This window comes from Dendrobium catenatum, unplaced genomic scaffold (genome assembly GCF_001605985.2).
Source record: "Dendrobium catenatum unplaced genomic scaffold, ASM160598v2 original_scaffold_73082, whole genome shotgun sequence".
NCBI classification, from domain to species: domain Eukaryota; kingdom Viridiplantae; phylum Streptophyta; class Magnoliopsida; order Asparagales; family Orchidaceae; genus Dendrobium; species Dendrobium catenatum.
Genome location: NW_021391528.1, coordinates 130575 through 139458, shown reverse-complemented (window position 1 = coordinate 139458; position 8884 = coordinate 130575). Strand labels below are relative to the sequence as shown.

At 33.3% G+C, this 8884-nt stretch overlaps 1 long non-coding RNA gene across 1 annotated transcript; it reads right to left on the bottom strand.

The window, feature by feature from the left end:
* Positions 1-3260: 3260 nt before the first annotated feature.
* On the bottom strand, positions 3261-7709 carry LOC114578556. Its single transcript, XR_003699558.1, has 2 exons — positions 7032-7709; positions 3261-3495 (listed from the first exon to the last, which is right to left on the bottom strand). It is a non-coding gene; the product is annotated as an uncharacterized LOC114578556 (long non-coding RNA).
* Positions 7710-8884: the final 1175 nt, after the last annotated feature.

Below are 8884 nucleotides of genomic sequence, written 5' to 3'. Positions count from 1 at the left end.
GCTATTGAGAAAAAAGTGAAGTTTTATTAAGCATTCAATACTTTTTCCCTTATTTAGCCCCCACACTCTTTTAAAATTTTGTTAATATTCTCCTCATTTATTTTGCCTCCCATGTTCATCACCACCTAAAGTGTCATGAATAAGAAATGTTGTGCTTAACATACTATTAATGTAACAAGCACATGCAACAATGGGTATATATGAAATATATGTAGATGCGCTGAGTGCCTTTCTTTTTAAATAACAATGTTCATTTTAATTGTGGGTTAGAAATCAAGTTGTAGGAGTCTCCAACGCAAGGTTATGAAAATCGGATCGGACAACAAACTGAAAAAAGGAGAGGTTCACGGTACGATGGTTCAACCGGAGTTGAACCTTATAATGCAATAAATACTAATTTTATTAAAAATTAAAAAAAAAACATACATAATAATGATGTCATCACTCCGAATATGTGATAAAAAAAACATAAATAAGAACTATGAAACATAAAATCACATAATTAATTAAAAGGACATGTTTTATAATTAAACAATATAAAATATTTGAGCAGCTCACATCTAGCTTCTTCATGATACTAAATAATAAATATAATTTTTGCACCAAAGCTTTTATAGAGGAATCTATTTATATTTTTCAGAGAATGGCATGGCCAATAAATAGAAGGGAGATAAGGGTATGTTGGCAGTGGTTTGAATGGACGACTGATATTGATCTTCTTAATCATGGACTATTTACTGGGCATTTAAATATCGTAATGATATCAGAATTCGACAATCTTGGGCACGTTGGATTCATCTCGTCGAGCCGCATGATTGGACTATAAGCATTTCACATTTAGAAATCGTTTGGTCATCCAATTTGCCTCGTCTAGGACAAGTTAAGAGCCATCATGTAACTCCCCCTCAATCTTGAAATATTTGAACATGCAAAACTCTTTATTTATTCTGAGGAGAGGTACTTTTGTAATATTTTCTCCCTTATTCCGAACTCTTGTAATTCTTTGCATCATCTTAAATAAGGTATGTGAGCGTTTAACAATCTTTATGCACTAGTAAATTACATCATGAATAACCTCATAAACTTGACAAATGAGTTTATATATCAAACCATTCGGGAGTTGTGAGAAGCACCAGAGGGGTTATTCTTTGAAAGTGGTAAAAATTTCATAACACCTCAAAGTATCTAACTAAAAATTAATGATTTATTTGGAATGATTTTTTTACTGCTTCTTAAAGCAGATTTATAACATAAAAATAATTTTTTTATTAAAAAATTGTTTTAAGAAACAGTAAAAAAGCCTATAGGAATTTCAAATTCTTGAGAGGCACTAATATAGTGATATCTTTGAAAAACAAATTGGTCCAATGTGACTTTTTTATCTCATCCCAACAAGTTGAGAAAAACAGGTGAATAAAAAGATTTTATAATCAACCAATAGTACAAAATGTGGACCTCAATCACCATTGTTCTTTGCCCTTTTCAGATCTCTCCATTATTCTCACAAAAGAATAAATTGAACTTAATTGCAATTATTAACATATTAATAACGAAAGTGTATCTCAAACATGATAGAAATTATTCCGTGCAGAGGCCGGATGCAGAACGTCGTCCGAAGACCAATCAGAATGCGTCACGTCAACGATACCAAGCGAAGGGATGACGTGACACATTTTGGTTGATCTCCGGATGGCGTTTAGCTTCCGCACAGAATAATTTCTATAAACATGAGGCTACCAAGAGGCCTTGGGTTTGAGTCTTGTGTATGTGATGTGTGTCTCAATCTATCTTAATTGACCTAAATATCCAAAAAAAAAAAAAACTTTCTCCAATACACATGCACCTGATCTTAACCTATTAGTTGAAAGCTTTAGTTATCAAGCAAAATATCTTGAGTTCAAACTTATTAAAATGATTTGTGTTTTATTATATCATGAGCAAGACGATTAGAAACTGTCTGTAAAAAAAAAAAATTCATTTTGATCGGCAATAATAAGAATTTGTCTTCGACTGGCGTGCAGTAATTCGTACAAAAGCATGGCGAAGTCCAATCCAAATCACGTGAAATGGACCATTGGCGATTGCAAAAGCGAAGGCAGAATCGTATAGAAAGGTGCCAAAGCTCCGCTTCGACGTCCAAAGAGTGCTGCTGCTGTTCACGTAATATGACAATAAAATTTTTCACCGTTCATTGTACTCTTTACATACACTATGAATGTATACAGATTTCAATCTTGCAAGATTGACATAAAAAATTATATATTTAGCATCAAAAGTTTAAAATTTATCTATATAATATTTTAATGTCTATAAAATGTGCATTTTCTAAAATAATATAAAAATATTTTTTATGTTATTTAAATATTTAGTGTTAGAAAAGTATATAACAAAATATAAATAATTGATATAAAGGCATATAAAAAATTATCTAGTATGCATTTAGATCCCCTTTAAGCTTTTGAAGATAATGTTTCTATTTTTGGGGAGTCGAAAATATTGTTTAAAAAATGTTGCTCCAACGAGCTCCCATCACGATCGACAATGTCTTCTCCAATGAGCTTCCGTCGCAACTCACTGATTGTTGCTATTTCTCTACAAGCTTTATGTCGCAACTTCCTTGCAATGCAATTAATCGACTTTTCTAATGATCTCGAGCTCATGAGCAGAACTCGAACACGCCATTACAATGACGAGCAAATTCAAGCTCGATACATGAGCTCGAATTTAAGCCTATTATTACACAAACAAACCAAACTCAAAAAATATATGACTCAAACTCAGACAAAACTCATTTGCAATCCAAAGTCAAAGCAAGCATAACTTTTCTTATAAAACATGTCGCATAAGATTGATGTTGACTTTATTTGTGTTAAGTGTTTTATTTCTTTCTAATATCTGACAAAACCATCAAACTGGCTTTAAATAAGCAGATCCCATAATCAATAATACAACTTTCCCTAAGATCATTCCCACATAGGTCGACTTTGATAATGCTTTTTCAGTAATTTTGCGTTAATAAGTATCAATAATGCTTCCCGCGACCGAACCTTACCTCCCGCACTACGCGAAGGACAAAAATGACGCTATTGCCCCAATTCGTGTGGAAGTGATCGATCATTTTAACTCAGATTTGTTAGATTGTTATCATATATATTTAAAAACATTTATATTTTAATTTTTTTTTTCATATCAATATATAGAAGAGTATATATCAAGGTAATTTATTATCATACAGCAGCAGCACAATAATTCGGCAGTTATACTACCCAAATAAAATTTATTGATTTATATACTGCAAATTTATAAAGCAGCTTTTTGGACAATAACTTCACAACTTATTTTACCGACAACTACAGCCGTCCCAAACGGAGCCTTAGATTGCAGGTCTGCGCCATGCAGTTTCGTTCCGCAAGCCGAAAGCTAAGACGAGTCCATTCAGAAAAAGATGCGACTCCAACTCATCTAAGACCTGACTATGAGGACTTGGCCGGTGATCTAGCGCAATTAATTACAGTTAGCACGTCGCATGTAAAAGATAAGACTAAAAAAATATTAGTACGTTAGGTCTAAATAGTTGGGATGATGAACTATAAAGCAGATCTGATCAAGATGGAAAATATGCAGCAGCAATCACAAAACAAGTGAAGTTAAGAAGTTCTCATGATAAATAACCCCTGCCTGAGGAAGCCTACAAATAAAGCTGCTGCTTTGGCCATTCCTCTAAAAATAACGATGAATTATTCTGTGCGTATGTCGAACGCCGTCCATAGCCCAATGAAAATGCGACATGTCACCCCCTACTCGGTACCGCTGCTCAGTACTGGATAACGTGGCTGCACCTGATTCGCCTCTGGATGATATTCAGTCTCAGGTGTCCGCACAAAATAATCTTTCAAAAATAACACCAACTTATCAAAGTACTGATGTAGGATGTTCTAGAGTTGAGTTTCTATTGAAGACTTAATAAATGATGACAGAAATCATGTAACAAGTATGGCTAAATTTTAGGGTTCACATGATCTTAAATTTTAACCAGTATTTATTACTATATTTGAAAACACAAAACATGAGGTAAACAAATTCAGATAAAAAATCTAATGATCATCTACTAAAAATTCAGAATCAATAAAATCATACAAATGATTTCAACCCTAAATTAATAAGGCCCTCAAATAAATAGCAAAATTTAGAAAAAGAAAACAAGTGAAAGGGGAATAAATCGCCAGAAATAAGCCTCGTGATTGAACAATTAGATAAACTCTCTTATGAAAATTTTCAAATCTCCCATCTGATCAAGAATTGAATCTAGGAAAAACAAATAAATAAAAAATAAACTTCCTATTAGAATTTTGTTCAAGAATCAATTGATCAATTTTGTATATCTTTAAACCCCTATTTTTAATGACAAAGCCCAATTAACAGAAACTGCTAATTAGCAAAAATCTTCTTAATCAACCTTCAAAGGAATAGCAAAATTCACAAGACTATATCGAAGGTAACAAAAATGGCAATAAAAATTGCTAAAGATTAGGTAAGAGACCACTAGATTCTCTGAAGAAATGCCACAAAACCAATTATCAAAGTGTTGCAGGAACAAAAAACTGAATTCGATGCAAATATGAAAGTGTCTATGTTGCATAGATATGGATACGGCAACACGGATACAACATGATATGGATACGGGACGCATCAATTTTTAAAAATACAGAATACGGGTACGACGCGGATACGAAATTATAATTTATAAATCATCCATAATAATTAAAAAAGCAATCAAAGCATATGATTTGAAAAAAAAAAAAAAGAAAGCAACATCATTTGTAGCCTTGTAGCTTATAATATCAAAATAAAAGTAAGCATTAAATGTCTAATATAATAACAAAATCATAAACATAAATTATCTAGCACATGAATTTTCAACTATTCAATAGAATGAATATAATGATATGATTAACTTCTTCAATGGTTTGTCTTTGAACATCTATATCATCTTTAATAAATATCATAGCTTCTAATTCAGGTTCATCAATTGAAAGATTAGCAATTTCTAATATTCTCATATCATCAAGAGACTCAAATCCATCTAAGAAATGAGAGAACCTCGCTCGCAGCCACGGAAGTAAATACGACGGGTCTTTTTTCATATTTTTTTTTGTTTTTCAACGGACAAGCGTCCTTTTGAAATTAAATAGTCTTTTAATTGGATATGGCAATGCCATATCCGACACGTATCGGTGATGTATCGAATGCGTATCAGTATATCGGTGTATCGGATACAGCACGCCTTCATAAATAGGTGTATCGGTGTAACATAGGAAAGTATGTATTCATTGAGAATGCAATTTATGTGTATTGATTCTTAATTTTTGTTTCATAGTTCATTCTAAGTATAAAAACATACCTATGATAATGTCCCTTACATAAACAAAATGTGTTCTCTAGTAATTTGAATAATTTATTAGGTCAAGTTCATTATTGCATGGTTTCAGCTCAGCATATTAAATTCCAACTGATATATATGGAGTTAGAATCATAACGACGATGTGAAGTTTAAACGATTGTACTCTGATATTCCTGTTTCCATAATTACTACAGCAGTTTGCTGAGTCGTTGTTGCATGTCTTCCCGCTACAACTATAGTCTCGGGTAAAGGCCTACTGCTACAGTTTCTCGTTGTAGCTTTTGCTTCGTAATTAAGGTATCTGTCTCAACCAATACAAGCTATAAACCCACATCAGATTAGTATATTTTTTAGACTGACTAAGAGTTTTTTAACTATAGTAGTTCTACATCAATAATCAAAGAATTATGGATCTTTTTTGCAATGGTTATGACAATGCCTGTAAAAGATATTCAAACTGAGATACTTTAGTTTATGACTATTTCTAAATCATTTATTGGTTATGAAGATGCTTGTAAAAGATATTTAAAGTGAGGAGTTTTGATTTAGAGTTTTTGTAATCACATATTTCTAATTTGTGAGATAAATAAGTGAAAATTTAGAATAATGAAAAAAATATTTAAAAAAATACTTTGAATTCGTAGAACAAAGACTAAGTAGATGATATATAATTTTAGTGAGTATGAAGTTGAACAATTATTATTCAATTTCATTAGAACATAATGTGATAACTATGTGCAATAGGTTAGTCATCTTTGATCTATTATATAAAAGAATAGAGATAGAGATGAAGATATGATAACTTTGATAGTTAAAATTAGATGACTAAAATAGAGAAGCGTCTTAGGAGTATTATGGAATAAGATAATATAATGAAGACTTGGACATAAACTTAATAAAATTACAACTAAGCCATCAATATTAAATGGATCCAAGTGTTGGGTACTAAAAAATTATTAATATCTAAAACTAGTGTGAAGCAAATGAGAATATTAAAATGAAAATGTAGTAAAATTATGAAGGATAGATTAATAAAAGATTATATTAATCAACGATTGGAATAACGTATAATGAAGATAAGATAATTAAAAAATAGACTTTGAAGAATTTGATATGTGCATGAAAGGAAGAAAATTACACTCATTAGCTAGATAGATAAAATTAGAGTCAACTGATTAGAAAGAAAAAAAAGGTAAACCTAATATCAAAGATAGAATTCATTCAAATTAATTTTTGAAGAATAATATTAATATCTCTGATGTGAAACAATCCATGTGAAAGTGATTTGCTTAAAGAAGTTTGCAAGTTTAGATTTAGAGGCAATAATAAGCAAGATCTTATGCGGAATTGAACGATAAGTTAAATATTAAAGTGGTACCTAGCTTAGGTTATCTCACATGCATAGAAGTTAAGTTCAAAAGATAGCCAGCTTAATCCAACATTGCATACATGAATCGTTCCAACAATTGATTCCAATACTAACAATAAGATTAGTCTATGAAAGATCCCTCACACAACTCTTCTAATTACTAGGCTTTAGCGGAGAAACATTAATATGATCTTCATGAAGATAATAAATTCACATTCAAGGATGTAACTATGAAGATAGAGAGTCGGGCGTCGAAGTTACCCAAAGACAAAAGGGATACGCACTCCGGCAAGGTTGTTTGAAAGTTGGGAATGAAGTGGACAGCAACCACGAACCTCCTTGCACTAAGGAACACCCGGGAAGAGGGGCAAGTACACGTTCCGGATCTTCTAAATCACGGGTTGCAGGTGAAGCAGCAATAAGGAAGATGTCAATTCTCTGAACTTCTGGACCGCAATCCCGGTAGGAAGATTTCAGGCTCACCAAAATCCAGAAAAAGGAATTTCAGATTTTTGGAACCAAAATCTGAGAAGACTTCCCGTTTTTCCAAATTCTTCTACAAAGCTGAAGTAATTCTTTGGAGGAATCTGAAATGTTTCAGATTTTCTTCCCTCAAAAATCTGAGAGGAATTCCAACTCTCATTTTAGGGAGGAAAAACTTAGCAGCAAGACTTATGGAAAACAAGCCACGTGAAGTAGAGGAGGAGAGGAAATCTGAGAGGGAATAATCTTGATTTCCAATCTCAGATTTTGAAATCTGGAATAAAAGCTGAAATTATGTTTGAGAGGGGAGGTATTTGGAAGGTAATTAAGAGGTGGTGAGGCGGCAATTAGAGAGAGAAGCAATGGGGGTGAGGTGGCCGGCCATAAGAAGAGAGAGAGGGGCTTGGTAATGAATGAAATGGGGCCCTCAATTAATGACAGATTTTAATCAAAAATCTGAACGGAAATTTTAGGTTTCAATTTAGGTAAAGTGGCATTAATTGGGGTTTTTTCAATTTAGGGAAGTTTCTTAATGCATGGCAATCAAGAGAATTGATTTGAATTTCAAATCTGGCTTGAAACACAATTAAGAAAATTGCCAAAATCAAGGATCTAATTAAGGAAAGTCAATTATGTCTCATGTGAGATTTCAAATTTCAAATTTCAAACCCCATGGAGGGAGGCCAGCAGCTAGAGGGGGGGAAACGACACCAAGAGGGGCGGGTGGAGGGCAGGCGGGTGATGGCTGCTTGGTCGCCGGCGGCTGGAGGCTGACAGCTGGGCGCTGGCCGCTGGAGGCCGGCGGTGAGTGGAGGTGGCCGGTGGCTTTGGGGCCAAGTGTGCCAGCGGGTGGGTGGGGAAAACAGTAGAGTAGAAGAAGAGATATGGGGTAGAAAACCAAGAGCTCCACCAAGGGGCTGTTGGGTATTGCTTTGAGCCTCTCTCCTAGGCTTTCCTCATGCGAGAACTCACAAAGAGAACTCTAGAACTCACAAAGAGATCCAAAACCAAAATTTTCATTAACAATAATCATCCCCCTTTCCAAGAGGAAGGGGAAGGCTTAAATAGCCAAATACATGAAGGAAAATAAAAGACACTATTGCCCCTAGGGCAAACATAAGGCAAAGCCCTCAAGTGAGGGTAGAAAGGGAAAAGTACAAATAACAAATCAAATACATCAAGATAAATAGACACGATCGTAGCCGTTGATCTTCGATGTCCTCATCATATATATATATATATATATATATATATACGCGGCAGATATTAACCCCTTTCTTTTCTAGACTTCAAATCACCACTTCTCTTGAATTTTTATTATAAATCGGGCTTTCTCTAAATAAATAAATATCATATGTAGACCTCCTTAACTCTCTATACTTATCATCAAACTTCTCATATAATATATAGCTTTCTATAATCGGTAATCCGACTGAATCCAAATTGATTTTTAAAAATAGTTTCTAAAGTGCATTATGGAGAAGATCAAAAAGTAACTTTTATTATAAAGAGGATATTCATAAAAGGGAATAAGGTATTTCGATAAGCTTCTAAAAGGATTATGAGAATTACAATGGACTTTAGTGACTTAGCAGCTTCTAATACTGAAAATAGATATTTTTATTTTTTAT